Below are 22,527 nucleotides of genomic sequence, written 5' to 3' on the forward strand. Positions count from 1 at the left end.
CAAAAGCACAATGCATCCTGTCAGAGATTGCTCTATGAAATTTGCAGAGTTATGTACATGAGGGTATATCAAAGTGTAACAGATATCACGATGCTCACCACATAAGTGCACAGAAGTAATTTTCTTTGGCTTTTGTTTCAATTTGTGAGATGCATCACATTTTTAACAAGTTTCACGCTATGCTGGGCATAAACTGTGGGCATGAGCCCCACACAATCAGACCGAGTTTAATTGATTTTTGAGCTACAGTACTTACTATTTATTTGTTCCTTGGCAGGGGCTTATAAGTAGCCATATTTATTTCCAAAAAGTGTTCTGAAAACACCTTGTGTGAATCCGAGCTTTATCATAACTAAACCTTTTCCCATGGAACAGCAATGGATGCCTGCATTTGGCTATTTTCAAGTCTCAGCTCCAAATGTTTCTGTCACACCTCAGTGAACATGAACAGGGCATCTGAACAAACCTCACTCAAGACCTCAGTAAAGGAAACAGCTGCAAAACGCTGTGGTTGAAAGGTGGTTGGTGCGTGCCATGTTGCTTGTTCTTGCATTTATTGCTGGACAAAAGCAGTAAAAACATGTGCCAAGATATCAAATAAAACTATTGAAGCAGTGTTAGGAAAATGGTTTCCAAATATGACATAAGGTTTCCAAGAAAGCAGCAGCTGCATTTTTGGCAAATGTGAAGTTCTGAATATTTGGAGCAACCACATATACCGATCAGCCACAACATTAAAACCACTGACAGGTGAAGTGAATAACATTGATTATCTCATTACAATATCATCTTTCAAGGGGTGGGATATATTAGGCAGCAAATGAACAGTCAGTGCTTGAAGGCAACGAGCTGGAAGCAAGAAAAATGGGCAAACATATGGATTTGAACGACTTTGACAAGGGCCAAATTCTGATAGTTAGAGCATCTCCAAAAAGACAGGTCTTGTTGGGAATGTAGTGGTTAGTAGATACCAGAAGTGGTCAAAGGAAGGACAACCAGTGAACCAGCAACAGGGTCATGGTAACCCAAGGATCACTAATATGTGTGGGGAGCGAAAGATATCTTGTCTGGTCTGATGCCGTAGAAGAGCCACAATAGCACAAAATGCTGAAAAGCATAATGTTGGCCATGACAGAAAGGTGTCAGAACATTCAGTGCATTGCAGCTTGCTGCAAATGGGGCTGCATGGTCGCAGACTGGTCAGAGTGCCTATACTGACCCTGTCCAATGCTGAAAGCACCTACAATGGGCATGTGACTGTCAGAACTGGACCATGGAGCAATAGAAGAAGGTAGTCTGATATGATGATTCATTATTTCTTTTGGAGACTGTGGATGGCCAGGTGAATATGTGTGCTTTATCAGGAGAAGAGATGGCATCAGGACGGACTATGAGAAGAAGGCAAGCTTCAGTGCCAGTATGATACTCTGGCCAATGCTCTGCTGGGAACCTTTGGGTCCTGGCATTCATATGGATGTTGCTTCGACATGCACCACCTACCTAAACATTGTTGTAGACCACGAACACCTCTTCATGGCAAAGGAATTCCCTGATGGCAGTAGCCTATTTCAGTAGCAAAATCGCCCTACCACACTGAAAGTAATTGTTCTGGAATGGTTTGAGAAAAATGACAAAGAGTGGAAGGTGTTGACTTGGCCACCAAATTCCTCAGATCTCAATCCGGTCAAGCATTTGTGGGATGTACTGGAAAAAACAAATCTGATCCATGGAGGCCCCACTTTGTAAATGACAGGACTTGAAGGATCAGCTGCTAATGTCTTAGTGCCAGATACCAAAGGATGCCTTTAGAGGTCTTGTGGAGTCCATGTCTTGACATATCAAAGCTGTTTTGGTGGCACAAAGGAGACCTACACAATATTAGGCAAGTTGTTTTAATGTAGCTGATTGGGGTATAAACATTTACATGTAGCCTCAGAAAGGTATGAGCAAGGCATTGAAAGGAAAGTCACTCAGGATGGCTTTTGCAAGGATTAGGAAAGTTTGACATTCATTGGAAGATTTAGTGAAACTTCTGAAATTAGCAAACATGGCATATGAGAGTGTTCTTGTGTTGTAAGCATGCCTCTCCAAAAACTCCCCCTGCCAGACACATGTACAGTAACGTAGGGAACACATTAGGCTAGTCATAACACAGAAAATTTAGCGGAAGTGAAATGTTCAGGAAATTGTGCATAGTGAAGTTTAATAAGCAACACATGAAATAAATTAACACTTTTGGTTGATATACTATGTATGAATAAGCTTCTTTTGTGTAATGTTTGACCATTCCTGGAGTATTTGAGTACATCATGCTATACTGTATATTCAATTTGTCCAAGTGTCCATTCCTCCCTACCTACATATGACTTTTTCTAAAGTTAAATGTCTATGCAATATAATAATATTTTAAGTATTTTCACTTCTTGTACCATATATACAATATGTTTTTGCATTAGATGGATGACAGACAGTAAAAAGTAGATGGGGTGTTCTTTTGGGCCTATGAACCAAAAAGAAAGAGGTCAGGTATTCCTAAAATCTAAACAGGAAATGTTTCTTACTGTATTTGCACTTTTTTTAAAGGCAATCACACTTGAAGCTTGTGCTGGGGTTAGATTCCATTACATATCTGTAGAAGCTGCACCATGACCAGAATGTATGCTTAGATTTAAAATAGCCAAAAATAGGAAAGTCATAGAATATTGTTGTGCGACCTATAAAAAGTATACACCCCTTGGAAGTTTTCACATTTTTTATTGTTACATAACATTGAATCAGTGGCTTTTTTGAATTTGAATTTGGCTTTTTTTGACACCAATTAACAGAAAAATATAATGTCAAAGTCTAAATTACTTACAAATATAAAACTCAAAATAATTATTTACCTAGTGTTCACTCTTTAGTAAATGCACCTTTGGCAGCCATTACAGCCTCCAGTCTGTATGCACAGGTTTCTCTCTATCAGCTTTGCACATTTGGACAATGCAATTTTTTCCCATTTGTTTTTTGCAAACATAAACATTTTCAAGTAAAGCCACAAATTCTCAATTGGCAAAAGATACTGAACTCTGACTCAGCCACTCCAGAGGCCTCATGTATAAACGGTGCGTACGCACAAAAATGTTGTGTACTCCCATTTCCACGCTCACATCACGATGTATAAAAACTAAACTTGACGTAAAACCAAACACATTTTCACGGCAGCTAAATCCTTGGAGTACGCAAGTTCTCCGCTCAGTTTTGCAAACTGGCAGCACCCAGAGTCAAAGCACTGCTTTTGTTCCATTGTGGTTTCCCTTTCTTTTTTAGATCTACATCCCTGATGTGGCTTTATCAAATACACTGAAATTAACCACATATTGTTTATTAGTTTAAGGCATACGATTGTAATTAACCTGTAACAATATAATGGTTCACGGAATGGCCACACTATTTCAAATACCATAGCTGCTATAGCGTTGTTACTCGTAGTGCACCACTCAGAGTATTTATCCCACTGTATCTGAGTTTGGAATCATAGCTGTACAGCAGCTGATCGGAAAGAGAATAATCGGTATACAGCATTAAGCACACGCTGCCTCAGCCACGTGTACTGTCTATTGAACTCATACGACAAACGCTTCAGAGCCTTTCCTGTAGGGACATTGTGATTCAGAAACAGTTTCATCCCAAGAACTATAAATGCACTCAATCAGTCCATCAAGTGACTCCTTGTAGACTATTTGTACTTATAAGTACAATTACCTCATTGTAAACTTACGATACAGTTATAATATTGCACAACCTGAGCCACTTTATAAAGCATGTATTTACATATGATGACAATATCATTTTTAAGATGAAATGCAGCAAAATATGTTTATTATATTATACAGATAAAATGTTAACATAATTTAAATAATCTATGTTAATAATTAAACATGTGAGGACATGGTGGACAGCGGTAGTGACGAACTGGGGCCCCGTTCAGGGATTGTTCCTGCCTTGTGCTGTATTCTTGCTGGGGCTGGCGTGACACTGGAAGGATAGATGGACAGAATAATTAAACATGCACTACGAAGATATTTCAATGTTCCTTAAATGTTTTGAAGAATTGGTGTTCTCAGCTTACAGTTGGCTTTACATCTATTACAGAGCTGATTGTGTGGCGATTGGGTATTTGGAGAAAGAAAAGGAAAGACAGGAATTGGGGGTTGAAAGAGACAGTAATGCTGCAATAAATTATTTCATCAATGGTCACGAATGGCGCAGCATGCATTTTGCAGGAGGCAGGAACAATCTCGGGATGGGGAGCCAGCTCATAACTATTACTGCGCCACCGTGTTTCCATGTTTAATAACATGCTTTAATTTCTATCATTATGAAAATTATATCAAGTATACATCTCAGCATTTAAATTATTCAAAGAGCTGTAATATCACGAATGTAATGGATTCTGTGTCCTGTCAGAGGAAGAGAAAGCACGTAGTGATTCACACACATAGAGCACATAGAAGAATATACACAAAACAAAGCATTTAACGTGCTACTTTAGTTACGATGGGATTTGAGAAACTAGTAAATTAAACAAGATGAAGTTTATGATGTTCTACTTTAATGACAAAATAAACTACGTGATTAAAGTGGAAATTTCAAGATTAAAGTTGACATTTTTTCCCACTGTGTGCCTATTCTTTTTCTTTTCTCTGTACCCTATTAAGCTTCGATATAACTCTCAGACGATGGGCTACGACTCACCTTTTCATGGCGACTTTGATATCTGACAACTTCTTTTTTTATTTTGGGCACTGTGTGACTTTGTGAACTTGAACTTTCAAGTTTCTCCGACTCTCTATGTCACTCGATGAACTTTCTTTTGTTGTTTATACCACTGTTTAAAGCAACAAATAGTACGTTTTTCCTTGGCTCCACTTGGTATTCAGTGAAATTCTTTTATTTTCCCCCGTGCTTTTGCCATTGTCTTTTCACAGAACGCTGAGTTTAAGGGCTATTTATATTGATTTGCATATTCAAAGAGGCGTAATGCTGGGAGGAGTTGGGGGAGTGGCAGCAGGCACATACACGTGCGTTACGTTTCACGCTGACCAGGATTTATGGATCGGAAGAACGTGGAAGTTGGCGTACGCACAGATTTATTCATCTAGATTTTTTTGTGCATATGCACATTTCCGCTTTTGTCCGTATGCCATGTTTTAGTGTGAATTCTATGCACGGCATTATGCATTAGGCCCCAGGACATTGACATTGTTGTCTGTAAGTTATTCCTATGTAGCTTTGGCATCTTTGTTGGGGTAATTGTCTTGCTGGAAAACCTTCTTCTCCCAAGGTGCAGGGTTCTCGTTATTTTAACCTGAACCCTCACAAGTCTTCCCCACAGCATGATACTGCCACCAGCATGCGTCTCAATGGGAACTGTTTGTTTTTAATAATGTGCAGTGTTTGGCTTATACCAAACGTGATGTTAAATCTGAGAAACAAAAACCTTGATTTTGGTCTCATCAGACCATAGAACCTTCTTCCAGCTGTCTCCTGAGTCAAGTTCTGTCAAACTTTAGACCAGGATATCATGTGCATTATGTTAACAGTGGCTTTCCCTTGGCTATTCTCCCATTCTTCCAAGCTGTTTCTGGAGAAGCACCCAGCCATCAGTTGTTGTCTGCACACTCCCTCCAAGCTCAGCTTCTGCAGCTTGCAACTCATTCAGAGTTATCAATGGTCTCTTGGTTTCCTCCTTCACTAGTCTTCTTGTTCTTCTTCCAAAATCACTCAGTTTTTGTGTATCTGCTCTAGGCAGATTTGCCTCTGTGTCATGCTCTTTTAATTTCCTAATGATTGATTTAACGAGACTCCAAGAAATTTTCAGTGACTTGGATATTTTCTTATCTCTGTCCCCTGACTTGTACATTTCAGTCACCCTTTCACAGTGTTTCACAGAGTGTTCTTTTGGCTTCATTGTATAGGTGAGACCACCTTACTGATTCATCACAAGTTGGACCTTCCAGATAAGGTGCATTATGCTACAGTCAATTGAAACCCCTTGGCATCAGACAGGTGGTCTCCATTTAACTAGCTGTGTGATTTCTGAAACAAATTGGCTGTATCATTAATGATTTATGTGTGTCATATTAAAGGGGTTGAATACTTATGTGATCGATTATTTTTACAATTAATTTAGATCACATTGCAGAGATCTGTTTTCACTTTGTCAATAAAGAGTCTTTCTCTGTCGGAAAGCCAAATTAGATCCACTTTGATTTCATTTTGTATAACAATGAAAGGTGAAATCTTCCATTGAGTGAGTACTTTTATAGGCACTGTAAATACTAATAACTCTAATATGTTATGCAAATGTATTCATCAATGTATTGCTTTCTAGTGGAATGCCCTAATGAAGTGCCCTATAAAAGTGGACTCATTCTAGTGCAGTTTCATAGGTCTAGTTATATTCGCCAACACAAATATTTTCACATACTGGGATGCAGTTGCTGTATGATTTGGCCCAAGACATTTCACTACAAGTTCAAGTTTGCAAGGTAGGAAAAAATGTCAAGTCAATTACAAGAGAACACAAACAGGATAATACAGTTTTTCCTCCCACATATTTAGTAACACAGAAACATAATGATGTTGTCAGCAATATTTTTTTACCACGTCAATTTGTCAGTGTGAACCTGGTAAATAAAATGACTACTGCATGCTACATTAGGTAAGGTAAGGCTAATGATACATTCATTCAGTTTTCAGTTTATTCAAAGCAAAAATCAATGTATTACTTAATTGTTTAAACTGTTTATACGAAAAGAAAAAGGGTATCTGTTGCCACAGCAAATAGTAAAGATATTTTCTAGGCTCCATTGTGTCCACATGAAAGAGCTACCATATTTCATGCTAACAAACAATATGACTACATGAATTTGATATTTGATTCAAATCAGTTTATGTTTTCATGACACACTTCACTGAGCATAAGTTCACCATTTTCTAGTATAATATAACAACAAAATGCATGACCATACAATTAAACATAAACACACTTTTCAAGGTGAGTGCTTGCATTTCTTTTTTAAAATATAATCAAATATGCTACATTAGATTACAGCTAAGAAAAGGTATGATCAGTTGACGCTAGTGGAGAGGACATCAAAAATTGCAGTTAACAGTGTTCATGGAAGAAAATAAATCTGTAGGAAGTTCCATGGTAGCCTGTGCACTGGTTTGTTTTTTTTGTTTAAAATAAATAAGTACATAAAAACAGATGTATAAACAATATGAAACAATATGACAAATCTCCATCCATCCATTTTCTATCCTGCCTGTAACAAGTTCATTGATGGGCATGGACAAATGCTGCCCTACACTCATTTTTACAGGATAAATTTAGGACTGCAATTTATCTTGCATATCTTAGGTATACAGAGGGTGACTGGAGTACCTGAAGGAAAACCTAAAGAGAACCTGCAAATACACAGCATGTGAGAAGCAAGCGTGCAGCAGTGGACAGTATATGAACAATGAAATTAATCTATAACAAAAACAAAATATGGCAAAATATCAAAAATAATGTTTAAAACTACTCTTTTTACTGTATCAAACATTCATAAAGTTGAAAGAGGAGCATCCTAGCATTTTCAATGTGATCACATAAATTTGCTATTTTTCAGTATCATATTGAAGGATGTCCAAAATTGTATGTATGACCTTGCAGTGCTGTACTAGAAAAAAGTTATATCATAAAGGAATGATTTAACATTAGTGTTGCAACAGCATCTCTCCCTTCAGTCTTCAGCTCATCCAGATAGAGTCAATAATGGCAGAAGCTGAGCTGGAACCAGCCCTTAACGGAAAGCGAGTCTATGGCACAGCACCTTAACAGCATAGCTGTATGGATGGATGTAGAGGGAATATAAGGTAATTAACTGTTATATGTGTTATTTTGCCATTTTAGTATGAATGCTTTATTGAATAAACAAGTGAATTGAATTTCATTTTACAATCATTTTATCAAAATTAAAAAAAAAGAAACATGTACTAATTACACTGAATTCTGTAAAGTGGTTATTGTTATGTGTGAAAGAAACAGCCGGACACACAACAAAGGTTTGGGGCAGCCACCCATATAGTTTCCCTGGCTGCAAAAGGCTTTAAAGTAGAGTACAATGTGTACTGGTTAGAGTCCAAAACAGAACTGTTTAACAATGGAGGATGAGGGGTTTTTATAGCTGGTTCACAAGAAGTGATGTCCTCGGGGCCGGGACAGGAAGGATTTCTTGTGTGTGGTCTGCGGAGAGAAAAGAGAGAGGTTCAGTGTACCACACCACCCCCTGGCCTGGCGTGGAATTGTCGTTTCCTGGTCCCTTTGGTTGACTCCCAGGCGCATGTGTGTGACATATGGTATAGCTAAAGGGTTAGGAAGAATTAGGGTTAATTCACTGTGTTATAAGTTTCTATATGTATCACATTGTAAACCAAATAAAGTTACAGTGCTGTTATTTCTACTTTCCTAAATGCTTCCCCTTTCAATACCTTGTTACCTTTACATTCACTTATTAACTAATTTATAGCAGACCTTCCAGCAATTTCAGTAGGAACTTGCACGACCATTCCTATGAAAGTGTTCACATTGATTATACTTATAATTGTAATCATAATAACAATTCAGGTAATTCACTCACTTGTATAAAAATATTTTAGGTAAATTAATTATTTTGTTTTTAATAAAAAAACACCTACACTAGCGCTGCGATGGACTGGCACCCTGTCCAGGGATTGTTCCCTGCCTTGCGCCCGATGCTGGCTGGGATAGGCTCCAGCAGAGCCCCCGTGACCCTGTTCAGGACTAGGTGGGTTAAAAAATGACTGACTGACATACATTAGTGAGTTAGGCTTCAAAACTTCTGTGTACCATCTCATGACTTTGTGAAGTTTACATAAATCCTAACTCATTCTTTAAGATATTGATGTAACAGGATAGTATATTTAATATCTATATTACTAAACCACAGTTTAATTTATGTACGGACGGCGGACGCACCGACGCGCATGCGCACTGCGCCGCAGCGCCCCAGAGTCAAACCCAGTGGCTTCCCAGAGTCGGTAGGTGGCGCCCGAACAACACAACCTGTGAGCTCAACAATTTGTAATACAAAATGAGCCCGTAGTTCCCAGAGTCAGTGCATGGCGCCCAAACACCACAACCTGTAAACTACACCTGCTCTAATCCACTGTGCCAGCAGTCAGTGTGTGTAAGTTGGAGTATGCTTCCTAACAGTAAACGACTTCTACCTAACGACACAGCCACAGAACAACAAAGACGAGACCGCATGGATAAAAACAATACACGGAGGCTCCTACAACGCACTTCAGATACACCAGAAGCAAAGACGTCACGGCTCCACAATGAAAGAGCTCAACTAACGGAAATACAAAACGAGCCCGTATGGATAAACACAATGAACGAACGCGCCCACAACGCGCTTCTGACACAGCAGAGGCAAAGGAGTCACGGCTCCAAATGGAAGGAGCTCAACGATTAGTAATACAAACACGAACCCATATGGCTACGACCTGTAAATGAGCCCATATGGATAAAAACAATGAACGAAGGCACCCACACAAAGAAACCGCTTTAGTACAAATAGGTTTATTGGTTGTACAGCCGCCCGAACACGACCGCCCAAACCACCACATATACCACGTTCGTTTAGTAATGTAGCCCTCCATGCCCAGATCCGCCGCCATGGTCACTTCAGCACGCGACTCCGCCGCCGTCAGCAACTGACTTCTCGCTGACGACACAGCCATAGAAAAACAAAAAAGAGACTGCATGGATAAAAACAATAAACGAAGGCGCGTACAACTGAGTCACAGCTCCAAAAAGAAACCGCTTTAGTACAAATATGTTTATTTCATTAAATGAACTTTCCCAGGACGCACCCACCCTCCATGATATTTCATCCCTCCAAGTATCGGAGGGAACAGAAAGTGATTGCCATTCTTGGATTCGCGATTCTTACGAGAATCGTGGGCTTGCTGGTGTTTTCCATATCTCAGACAAACTGCTATAGGTATAGTTAGTAGATCTACACTTTAGTAGCATAACATTACAACATCCAGCCATTATCCAACCCGCTATATCCTAACTACAGGGTCACGGGGTTCTGCTGGAGCCAATCCCAGCCAACAAGGCAGGAAACAAACCCCGGCAGGGTGCCAGCCCACCGCAGGGCGCACACACATTCCCACACACCAAGCACACTCTAGGGATAATTTAGAATCGCCAATGCACCTAACCTGCATGTCTTTGGACTGTGGGAGGAAACCGGAGCACCCGGAGGAAACCCATGCAGACACAGGGAGAACATGCAAACTCCACGCAGGGAGAACCCGGGAAGCGAACCCAGGTCTCCTAACTGCAAGGCAGCAGCGCTATCCACTGCACCACCGTGCATTTCGACATTTAATTTAAAAAAGTACCATGTTTCCTGGACTAGTGAACTCTAATGATGATCCCCTTTTTTCATCATTGCATAAGCATTTGTAGTTTATTGTGTTTAGCTAAGATATAAAACAACAAATTTAATACATCAAAAAGACTTTGCTGATATTTTGGAAAAGATATTATTTGATTTTCACTTTAGATGAACAATAGTCAAGGGTGCATAACTATAATTTAGATTGCTCTTTTCAATTTATTTCAGCTTTCAAAACTGAATTCTTTCTTGAATATACAATACTAAATATGCAACACCACATTTTCCTTCTTTTTGAACCACCAACGTATTATAGAGTATTAAATAGCAGCACATTGCTCTTGTACATCATGTAAATGAGAAGAGTTAATCTATAAATATTGTAGCAAAGTCTTTCTTCTTGAGTTTAGCAGCAAACTCATAAAAAACAGCTAACAGAGTTGTTATACTACAAGTCATTTTTGTTTTTCACCATGGTTCTAATACAAAAGTAAACTTCAAGTCAAAATTAAACACTATTCCAAGCAAGTATCTTTTGCATCATAAATATTTGTTTTAATGGCAAGAATGCTAACTCTCGCAGAGGCCTTTTCTTTTTTAGGTCAAGCACTGCACACTTTGTTGTGCACGCTACTGTCTTTTACAGTGCGCTCTTGCTGATGTCATATGCTGTGTGTGCGATTTTAAGTACAAGAAATGCCACTACCCATATATTAACACAAAATTGTGATATGTAATAAAGTACATAAAAAATGAAGCAATGAGAAATAAAAAATCAGATCAGAACTAAACGCCCAAAGTAATTTATTAATCTGAAAGTAAAAGGTTTTAAAAACACCTTTTCCTTTTTCCTTCGGTATTGACATGAAATTAAAATAACTTTTTGAACTGCACAGACAGTATATGTTTTCAAAACACATTTTTTTCTGAAATTTCACCTCGTGTCAACAATACTAAGGTAACAATTCAACTGAAAATCTGTGTTTTTGGGGGTTTGTTTAAACTTGCTTACTTGAACAACACACAATAGGAACCATGTGATTCATGTACTATGAAAGTGTAATAAGAACACATGTTTATGTTCATTTCTGCAGAAAGCCACCAGCTCTTAAACTATGAAAATATTTCACAATACCCATTCTTTCCATTTGCAGTATTAGTGATGTTGGAGCAGGAAAGAAAAATTAATATTACAGAAGTATCTAACTATTGTAAAATCAATGTGTTGTCTCTATTTTGTATAAATTGAACTGTGTTAGCCAACAATGCATATATAATAAACCAAACAGACCAAATTCTATGTAAGATATAAAATCAATTCAAGAAAGTATGCATAAAAAGTAAATTACAACTGAAAACTCAAAGACACATAGATTGTTATTTTGTCTTCAAGCATAAGGTCAACATTTGTATCTCCTCATGTCCAGGGTAAGTAATGTCTGTGTCAGGATAAATAAATTATAAAGAATAAATATTATTTCTGTGTATTTCTAAAGTGATCTGAAAACAGAACACAAATTATCATGCTGAGTGTTAATAATGCAAAGACAAATCTGCTTTTCTTGTTCTGCCAAGTGCTTTCTTGGCCTAGATACAATCTTGATGTGTAATGCATTGCTGCCCCAAGAAAAAGACATTCTCACTGACAGAGAGATTCGGAATGAAGCGATGTGTGACGGTCAGCAAGACTAATGAGCTCCAAGCTGAGGGTGGCTATCTCTGTATGTTTGGTGCTAAGGACCACACACCTTTCACACTGTACTATTTGCCTGATGATTAACAGGGGAAATCATGTTTTTACAGCTCTGTAAAATAATATGGATTATTTATTGAACAAATGGTGAATGTTGAAAATGAAGATACCTCTTTTAAACACTGAACAAAACCTCAGACGTGTAACAGAAAATAACTTTATTCAAAAGAGATTCAATTTTAATTAAAACATCTTTTGTGGATCAAGAAAATACACAGACTTGTATATGAATGAACATGGAAAGCTTTAAGATGCAGGTTAGGTTTTTTTTGAGAAAGCAAACCTTAAAAGGTTACACAGTCTGGTGGAGCAGTTGGGGGGCTGTTGATGTTTATATAAGATTTAGGGATTGTGCTTTGAGGGCACATGGTGAGGATTTTACCAATGTTAAGAACCTATGCTGCAGCTACAAAGAGACCTGAACATCCCTACTTCAAAGGAAGTGATTGAATGACACCAAACTCTTTATTATGAAAGGGAAAGTTTTGTGAAAGCTACTAAAGGAAAGGACAGGACTAATCATCATCTTGTTTGCAATGTGTTCCTGATATCTCCTTTCTGATTGTTACTGCATGCTGTGATGAGATGCCTTAATGTGTAAGGGGATGCCATGCAGGAAAGGTTTGTACAGGACAGTGCCTAGTAGGCTCATATGAGTGAGAAGAAAACCTTTATTAGCACTGGGGATGTAAATAAACATGCCAGTGATGAATAAAGGGAATAAACTAGTTGGATATGTAGACCTGTCAATGTATTAAGTGTTCTGGGAAGGCAGCACAGAAGACAGAGAGATTGAGTTAAGGCCTGAGAGGAAATGCAATATGCTGTCTAGGATTGGTAGATAGAAGATGATGCAGAAGATGCCAGAGATGCCTAACACATCATGTGAAATAGGTGAAAGGTTCAAAAAGTGTAAGTGTAAATCACCTCTTGACCAACACAAGGCAGCATATGGTCCAGATCCAAGATCGGGGTCATGTAGTCATTTTAAAAGTGAGAAACCCGTTTCTCTCTAGCTTGTTAAATGGCAGCACCCAGTCGCTTAGTGGAAGAGATGGAACCATAAGGTGCATTTAATTAAGGACAGTGGAAACTGCAGTGATGCATTGATTACACACCAATTTCACACCTTTCTGCTTCATGAAATCTACATTTCTGATACTTTTTGAGCACTATTATACTCAAAACAGCAATCCACTAGGGAGAACCTGTCACAAAGGTGTGAAATAAAGGTGTGGACTTGGAAACAGTCATTCATGCCTTTATTACATCTCGCCTATTATTGTAATTCCTTATATGTGGGTCTGCCAAAATCTGCTCTATCGCGCCTTCAGCTGGTTCAAAACGCTGCAGTTAGATTCTTAATGGGTCAAGGAAAAAGGATCACATCTCTCCCATTTTAGCCTCTCTCCACTGGCTACCGGTGAGGTGTCGCATTGATTTTAAAATCTTGTTTGTTTTTAAAGCCTTGCATGGTCTCGCTCCAAAGTATATCTGTGACCTCCTTCACCCCTATGTGGCACAAAGAGCACTGAGATCATCTGGACAACTTCTCCTTGTAAGTGCCAAGATCTCGGCTGAAGTCAAGGGGAGACTGAGCTTTCTTAGTTGTTGCTCCTAGGCTTTGGAATGACTTGCCTTTTCACATCAGGTCTTCGTCCTCTATTAAGGTTTTTAAAAGTCAGCTTAAGACTTACTTGTTTTCTTCTGCTTTTCATGGTCTATAATGGGATAGTGGTGGATATTATAATTGGTTATCTTATTGATCTGCTTCTGTGTTTTTGTTTGCATTGTGTTTACTGTAATGCTTCTTTGTACAGCACTTTGGCACAACCTCTGTTGTTTTAAAAGTGCTTTTGTAAATAAAAAATCTAATTTAAATCTAAAAAAAAAGGGGAAGTCCCAGGACCCCCAATTAACCTTTTGGACCCTCTAAAAGTCTGAAAATCAAAATTGTGGTGGGCTCTGAAAATAAATTTTAAAAATATGTTATGATGTTATAAATCACTCAGTGCTCATTCCATACTATAGCAACTGGCAGACAGCTCTTTAGGTGGGAAGGCAGCAGGGAAGGTGTGTGAGTATTTCAGTGGGTCTAGATACATGAGGGCAGCAGCCTGTTCAACAGAGAGTGGAAGTGCACACTTGGACAAGGCTCAAGGGAATTTAGGAAAGAGTGGAGAGACTTTCAGAGAAAAAATACAAATAGCAGCCCCATGCAGCTGTTGGTTACTTGCCTTGGTTTCATTGTGAAGAGTGAAAAGTGTGATTGCAGATTGCAGAAAATAAAAAAATTGCTGATCCCGTGATGCTGACAATGTTCATGTTGCAGGGGAATATTGCTTTATTCTAGAAATGACCTGCTTTGTCTTCTATATTCTTGACTAACTAAAGCAAATTGGTTCAGTTTCTGTAATACTTGTGATAGCCATTTTAGCATTGCACACAGTGATTAGGTGCATATGCATACAGTGTATAATACAGTAAGGATAATAGTTTTAGATATCTGGTGAGGCTGCAGCTCAGCTGACCCATTGGAATGTCAGATTTTCATTTCAATGATGGATCTTGCTCTTCTTTTCTCCTGTTAAAACAAGGTGTGCGAACAGGTCAGAGTTCTTTCCTTCATTACATTGTGTGCTTCCAGATTAAAGAGGAAAAAACTAAATATATTAGGAAATGTGTGGATCAGCAGTGACTCTGCAAGAATGAATTTGTAACTCTGCTGACAGGAATACCAGCATGTGTTACCGAGCTGCTACAGATACTGTATGTTATAATGGAGCAGCACAACTGGTGTTCAACCACTCGAGGCAGGAACATGTCACTTCTCTTTTCTGAATACTACATTGGATCCATGTTGCAGCACGTATTAAGTTAAAGTACTTGATACTTGGCTACTGAGTAGTTAAAGGGTCAGTGAGACATTTGGGAGGTCCTCTCCACCTTTTCTCCCACTCAGATCTACTAATGAATGGTATTTGGTGATGCCACCTCTATGTGGCATCAAATCTCAATCCAGGTTTCTTTTTCATGTGTAGCTCCTAGCATGCGGAACAAACTACTCATGCTTATCTGAATTACTGACACCTTTAAAGTATTAAAGAAGCATTTGAAGACTTGCTTGTCCAGTGAATTTCTGAATAATGGCTTTCATAGGTTCTTGTAACCGACCTTACATTTTGATCTGAGCTCTTCACTTGTGATGATGAATTATGGAATATTGTTCTGTAACACGTGTTCCAAAACAGTCCTCTAGACTCATGTTTACTTGATTATGTTGACCTCTTTTGTAAGCATCTGCTAAGCTAATAAATGTAAATTTAAATGTAAACTTCTGCCATTCATATTTGCAGGTGACTGATTTACAGAACGGTAAGTAAGTATCAGTCAATGCTAGGGTTTTACCAGGTAAGTATGTATGTTTGTTTAACTTGGCTGCTGCTGACTATCAGTGCAGCTCACAACAGTCAGTTTGTAGTCAATAGTGAACACACCACCACAATAAATTCTAGAACTAGCTATAGTTTTTTCAAAAATAACACTTCCACTTCTTCTCAATCTGAAATAAGTATTTCATTGTGAATGACTGATTAATGGGCAGCATGGTGGTACAGTGGGTAGCACTGCTGCCTCGCAGTTAGGAGACCTGGGTTCTCTTCCCGTGTCCTCCCTGCGTGGAGTTTGCATGTTCTCCCTGTGTCTGCATGGGTTTCCTCCCACAGTCCAAAGACATGCAGGTTAGGTGCATTAGCGATCCAAAATTGTCCCTAGTGTGGGGGTGTGTATATGTGTGTGCGTGCCCTGTGGGGGCTGGCTCCCTGCCATGGGATGGCGCCCTGCCCAGGGTTTGTTTCCTGCCTTGCACTCCAGCAGACCCTCGTGACCCTGTAGTTAGGATATAGCGGGTTGGATAATAGATGGGTGATTGATTAATCATTTCCAGTTCCATTTTATTTTCTACTTTAGTGCAACACATACCATACAGTGAGTTCAATTGCTTGTTTTTTATACCACTCATTTTTATTTCAATGCTATCACTTTCACAGTTTCATTTACTGTAGTTAAGTGGTAATCTATAGCATAATTGTTTTTGGTCTTGCAAGAAATTTTAGGATATTTTCATTCAATCAGATACTGCTGCAAGGGAACTTAGTAGAAGAGTCAGATAAAGTTTTTACTCTGGATATACCTTGTACTTTATCAGAAAGTACTTGATTAATCCCAAAACTAACAGCCAGTGGTGGTTTAAATAATTTTACCGCCAGTATCTTTAAAATAGGAGGCCCATGGGGCAGCACGCAGAGGGATGTCCTCCTCCCCACCCTAAGTAATAATTTGCAATTAGCTCACACTTGGGCAATACATGACTCTAGAATCAGCACACAGTATGTGTAGTGCATGCTGCAGATAATTTCTAGACTCTTTAAAACACACTTAGTCAATGTAAATTTGTACAGTACAATAAGAATATGGAGTGAAACAGATATTGAAATTGGGGCAAAACATTGTCTTTGTCTCTGCTTCTTTAACCTCAAACCCCAGGTCATTCTGGGGTTTAGTCTTGATATTGTTTAAATTAACTTTTACTATAGTTAATATTATGTTTGCTATGTAAGGTACTGCATACTGATATATAAAGTTACAAACACATATGTCTAACAAGAATGCAGATTATTATTATAATAGAATGCACAAGGTTACAAGATATACAATATAATAATGAAAATCATATTTATCAATTTGCATCTGTGCTTCCTATAAATAATTTCTGATGTACTACATAGGAATTGAAGAATGTTCCATGTAACAGTTTGGTGAAAGTTCTGCATTAAAGGATAAGTTTGCATTTTTCAAGCCAAAGAGAATTCTTCAGAAACATATTATTTATGTATTTGCCACACAAAATTGTGTAAATTAAAAAAAATTAATACATAGCCAGTCCTGGAATATTTTTTTTTTTACTTTTTTATTAGAGATCCTTATTTAAACACAAAAAGACAGGCAGACACATACAGAATTAATGCATGAAAACTCTTCCAGACAGGAAATAAATGCATTTTTTCTTCTGTGGATAGCCCAAATTTTCACTGGAAGCAAAACATAGTTTATTTTGCAAATTTTTTTGTGAAGTGGAACACTGAATTTCACTGCAGATCCAGTTTTGGGCAAATTGTGGTGTTCATTACTACCCAATAAACGTTTCTGAATGAAAGTTTATCTATTTAAATTCTTAGGATCCAATTAGTATTTATTCACACATCCTGTAAGTGTGTGCACTCACTGTGTAGGTATATTTTTGTATTTTGCTAAAGGCATTTTTCAGTGTAGTACTTTGCAAAAATATTATTCTCATTTTAGTAGTATAATTTTAGATTTACATTTTTCAAAAACTGTATCTTGATAACATGGTGTATTCAGTGTAGTAGTTAGCATTGCCAGTTCATTATGTTTAACAACAAGTTTGATTCTTAACAGAGCTTTTTTCTGTGAATAGCTAGCAGTCTAACTACACTCAGTGGGGTTAATTGGCAAACAAGCCAGTCCCCAAATATGACATTTTATTACAGATAATTACACATATTAGGAAATTATAAAATGTGGTCAAAATATGATACAGTGTACTACATCACTTTGTAATCCATAATGGTGATAAATGATCGCCATAAATCTATATTAACAATGAAAGTGAGTTTTGTTTTAGACGAAAACATTTTTAAGAAAAATAAAATCCAGATGGTAGTCAGATGGCATTCTCATTATTGCGATTATATTGTTTATGTAAATGATCCATGTCACCACATTAATATGCTCAAGAATAAAAGTCCTAAACTACAAAATAACATATAATAATGTAGCAAGACAGTTAATGATCATGGTTTTATTAATTACATCCGCAAAATAAAAAAAGAAAAATATGTTGGTTGACTATAAAATCAAAGTCACTGTTTTTGCTAGTGTGGCTTGGAAAAAGGTTATAAAGTAAAAATAAAGTAATTGGTTTTGCAGTATGAGAGCAACTCCCTTTGTGCAACTTCTTAAGTAAAACTGTAAGCAAACGGTTAACCACCTGGGAAGTATGTCAGTCAAAAGACTGGCGAGTCCGGAAATGCAAGACAAATATAAGTAGCAAAGCAATAGTAGGGTGTACAAACATTCTTCCTTTAAAGCATTTACAATTTGAGTAAAAAAGAAAAAAGATACTGTTTTACACAATGCACAAAAAGAGCAATGCCTTGTCCACATTCTTCAACACACAATCATAGCTTGTACCAGTAAATAAAGTACAAGTGTGTTGCAGACCTGTGACATTTTTATGAAGATAATTTTTTCTTGTGTTCTTAAATAATTTATTTATAAAATGTGTATTAAATAAGAAACAAATGAATTCCTTGTAATTTAATAATGTGTTTTATAATTACAAAAAATCAACAATGTGATTAAAGTAGCTTCTTTGAAAACTACCTGTTATAGTGTTAGGCTGCTTTGATATTCAGTATGACGCTGAATACATTATTAATTGGTGTAGAGGTAAAAAAAAATGCATAAAATGTTTGGGGGATTAAAGATTTCCCTGCTTATTACTGTTTGGCAAAGTATAGCAATGAAATAAATGCCTGTGCTTCATCTACAATGATATGTCTCCATCACTCACTGCTCTTAACTTTTGCCATCTTGATGGTTTTTCAAGGCTATATACCCTAGAGACTAGAGGGGAAGGAGTTAATGGCAGGTCAGAGGTGGGCTGAGAGGTAGAGAAATAGGACAGTCAGTCAGTAGTATGTTGTGATATCTCAATATCCTTATTTATTGTCTCTTCTAAATTGGCCCCCACAAGGCGTGAAATATGCAACATATGACTTTGGCAATCCTTTTTTTTTTTTTTGGATAGTCATAATATATTTTTGTACTGCAGTTGAGAAAGTAAGATTATTTATATTATAAGTGTAAACAATATGGTGAGAAAGCACTTACAAAATACCAAAATATATCATAACATTTTCAAACTCACTTAACGTAGTTCAGGGTAATGAGGGGCAGAAGCCTGTCCCTGCAGCTTTGAATGCAAGGAAGGAAAGAGTACAGAACAGCCAGGTCAGGTTAGGGTCCTCTAATTTTCACTCAATACAAATTTGAAATTGGAAAAAAACAGCCTAATCCACACATCTTCTGGGGGATATGGGAGCAAAACTAGAGTATCTGGGAAGGAAAAAAAAATAAAACTCAAGCACACACATTGAAAATGTGCAGACTCCACATGGTCAACATTCAAACCAGGGCACTGAATCAATGTGGTGGACATATTACTCGGTGTGCTACTGTGCCACGCTATATCACACATGCACTGCAATATATTCATATATACTAGCTATAATCCAAAAGAAATTTTACATTGTCCCATCTGTCCTGCTAACTTGAATTTGTTTGTTCTTTCTTCAGTTCTCTAAGGGTCCAGTTAAAGAGACAACTTTCATCATTCCCACAAGAACTGCAGTCATTTTTTAAGTGTGAGTTTTATGCTTACTCTCAGCCAAAGATATTTCACGTCTTGCCTCCAGTGATGCTGGGATTAGACTCTGATATTTTTTGGTATTAAAACTGCATGTTTTTATCGCTTACTGAAAAAAATGCTTGCTGTTTGATGATAATAGGCATGTCAATCTCTGTGAAAAATAATTGGATAAGTGCTACTCCCACTTAATGTTTAACATTTGAATACTTATGGATTTGATGAAATCATGTTAGTAATACATAATTAAACAAAGCTAACTTTATAATATGTGACTTTTAAACATATAACTGCCTATCTGTGTGACTACATGTTCACAAATAAATAACCACCAAATGTCATAGGATAGATAGATAGATAGATAGATAGATAGATAGATAGATAGATAGATAGATAGATAGATAGATAGATAGATAGATAGATAGATAGATAGATAAACTTTGTTTGTTTCCAAGGGGAAAATAAATCTTTACAGAAGTGCAAGAAAAAAAGTATTACAGATGCTGATTAATCACCGTTAATGTGTGCGATTAACGCATTAAAATTTTTGTGCAACCCCTAAATGTATTAATTTAATCTGGTCAATTTAGCAGTTCTAAACAATTAATGAAACAGTGCCAAGTGAATCCAAGTCAATTAATAGTACTTAATCGTTTACTGTGTTATTTCTTGAGAATGGCCTTCACCCACACACACCACTAGAGTCTCTCCTTATCCCTTGCAATGTGGAATAGTCCCATTTTGGAACATAAAATACACTGCACCATATTGAATCAGTATAAGGGACATGATTTGTCCTCTATTTTTGTACACATCATCATTATACTAGCTCTTCCAAGTTTTTAGAGAATAACATCAGAACATCCATCCATCCATCCATTATCCAACCCACTATATCCTAACTACAGGGTCACGGGGGTCTGCTGGAGCCAATCCCAGCCAATACAGGGCACAAGGCAGGAAACAAACCCCGGGCAGGGCACCAACCCACCGCAGGACGCACACGCACCCACCAAGCACACACTAGGGAAAATTTTGGATCGCCAATGCACCTAACCTGCATGTCTTTCGACTGTGGGAGGAAACCCACACAGACACGGGGAGAACATGTAAACTCCATGCAGGGAGGATGCGGGAAGCAAACCCAGGTCTCCTAACTGCGAGGCAGCTGCACTACCACTGCACCACCGTGCTGCCCATTAAAATCAAACCTGTTATACAAATGGAGTAAATAAGTTTAAATTTTGTGTCATGCATCAGCGCCATTCATCCTATTGTGCTGTATTCACATATTGATGGTTTAAAAAAAAAAAGTGATATTGCACAGTATAGTGAAACATAAAGAGCAAGACGCTAACACATTGATGTCTGCTAATTTAAGTTCGCCCTCGAAACATAAGAGGCAGTCAAGATATATGTCCAAATGTCAGTGGGTCAGCCCTGTACCAGGCAATGAATATGTTTGCCTTTCAGCTTTTTTTGGTCACCCATAGAGAGATATCTGACCTGAAACAGTAGGGTACAGGTGCTACCCATGTCAGAGCAGCTAAACTGCAGATAACACAGGGTGGAATAGCTCAGTTCCTGCACCTCACTCACACTTCCCCAAGCGCAGACATGGTATGTTGTTCTTTAATTATTTGTATGTTACCTACTGTGGCCTACGTAATTACCTACATTAGCCAATATTACACTGTATCCAATTAAACTAGGCAGTAATCAGTACAAATTGATCATGCTAATATTTCCATCCATTTGGGCTGAAGGTTAAGACAGTTAGATTAATTTTATAATTCATAAATGATACATGTGCAGTTTAAAACATCTAAATAAATAACCCAATCAGAAATAACCCTTTCAGAAGTTTCTTAGTCTATTCTTTGCTATTTAAAAGCCTAAGCTATACATATTTTCAATCTAGTGAATGACTTAATCAATGATTTCTGGAGTTGACTCAAGTGTATCACACATTTAAGCACCACCTGAGCTATAACAGTGGTGATTGTGCACAAAAGCTGAACCATGATTTGATGATTTTTCAACATTTAATTGTTTGTGTAATTGTTAGTGCTTTTGGAATGTTGTCTTACAACATATCAATGTAAATATTAAAAATTGGTTTTCCCAAATATTATAGCAATCCCCAAGGGACAGGAGGGGTGGGTTCTTTAGTGATGGTTGTTTCTGTTAAACAAAAGTGTTCTGTAGACTAATTGAAATAATTTAATATGCACAGGCAGGCAATTTTTAAAACTATTTTTATTAGAAATTGATCGGTGAGTTATTTCTGCTTTATAGAAAATATGCTTGAAGGTAGCACAATAAATTGAGATCAAAATGCAGATAATTTTGATTAAAATTTAAATTGTTCAATTAATGACAATTTTTTGATTGAACATGTACATCTTATATATAAACGTCTACGCGTAGAAGTGTGTGTGTCTGTCTGTCTGGTCCAGAAGTGAGAGTTTGAGTCGGGGTATGGGCTGCACCTCCGCGGAAACAGAAAACTGGCTTAGCCGCTAATAACACAAGCATGGCCAGCACGTCAGCAAAATGAAACCTCAGAAGAAAGACAAAGTTGCTTCATCAGCCAAACGGTATCCCTTTTACTTTTCCTCCCGCCATTAATACACAAGCGATGCAAGCACGTCGGCAAAACAAATCCTTCTAGGAGAGAGATACCCAGAGTAGTTCCTTCAATTACCTGACATATATATATATATATACTAGTCATTTAGCCCGTTACAATAACGGGCGATAGAACAGTAGTGCATAAACATTAGTAGGAACAG

Source organism: Erpetoichthys calabaricus, chromosome 5, assembly GCF_900747795.2.
Source record: "Erpetoichthys calabaricus chromosome 5, fErpCal1.3, whole genome shotgun sequence".
Taxonomy (NCBI): Eukaryota; Metazoa; Chordata; class Cladistia; order Polypteriformes; family Polypteridae; genus Erpetoichthys; species Erpetoichthys calabaricus.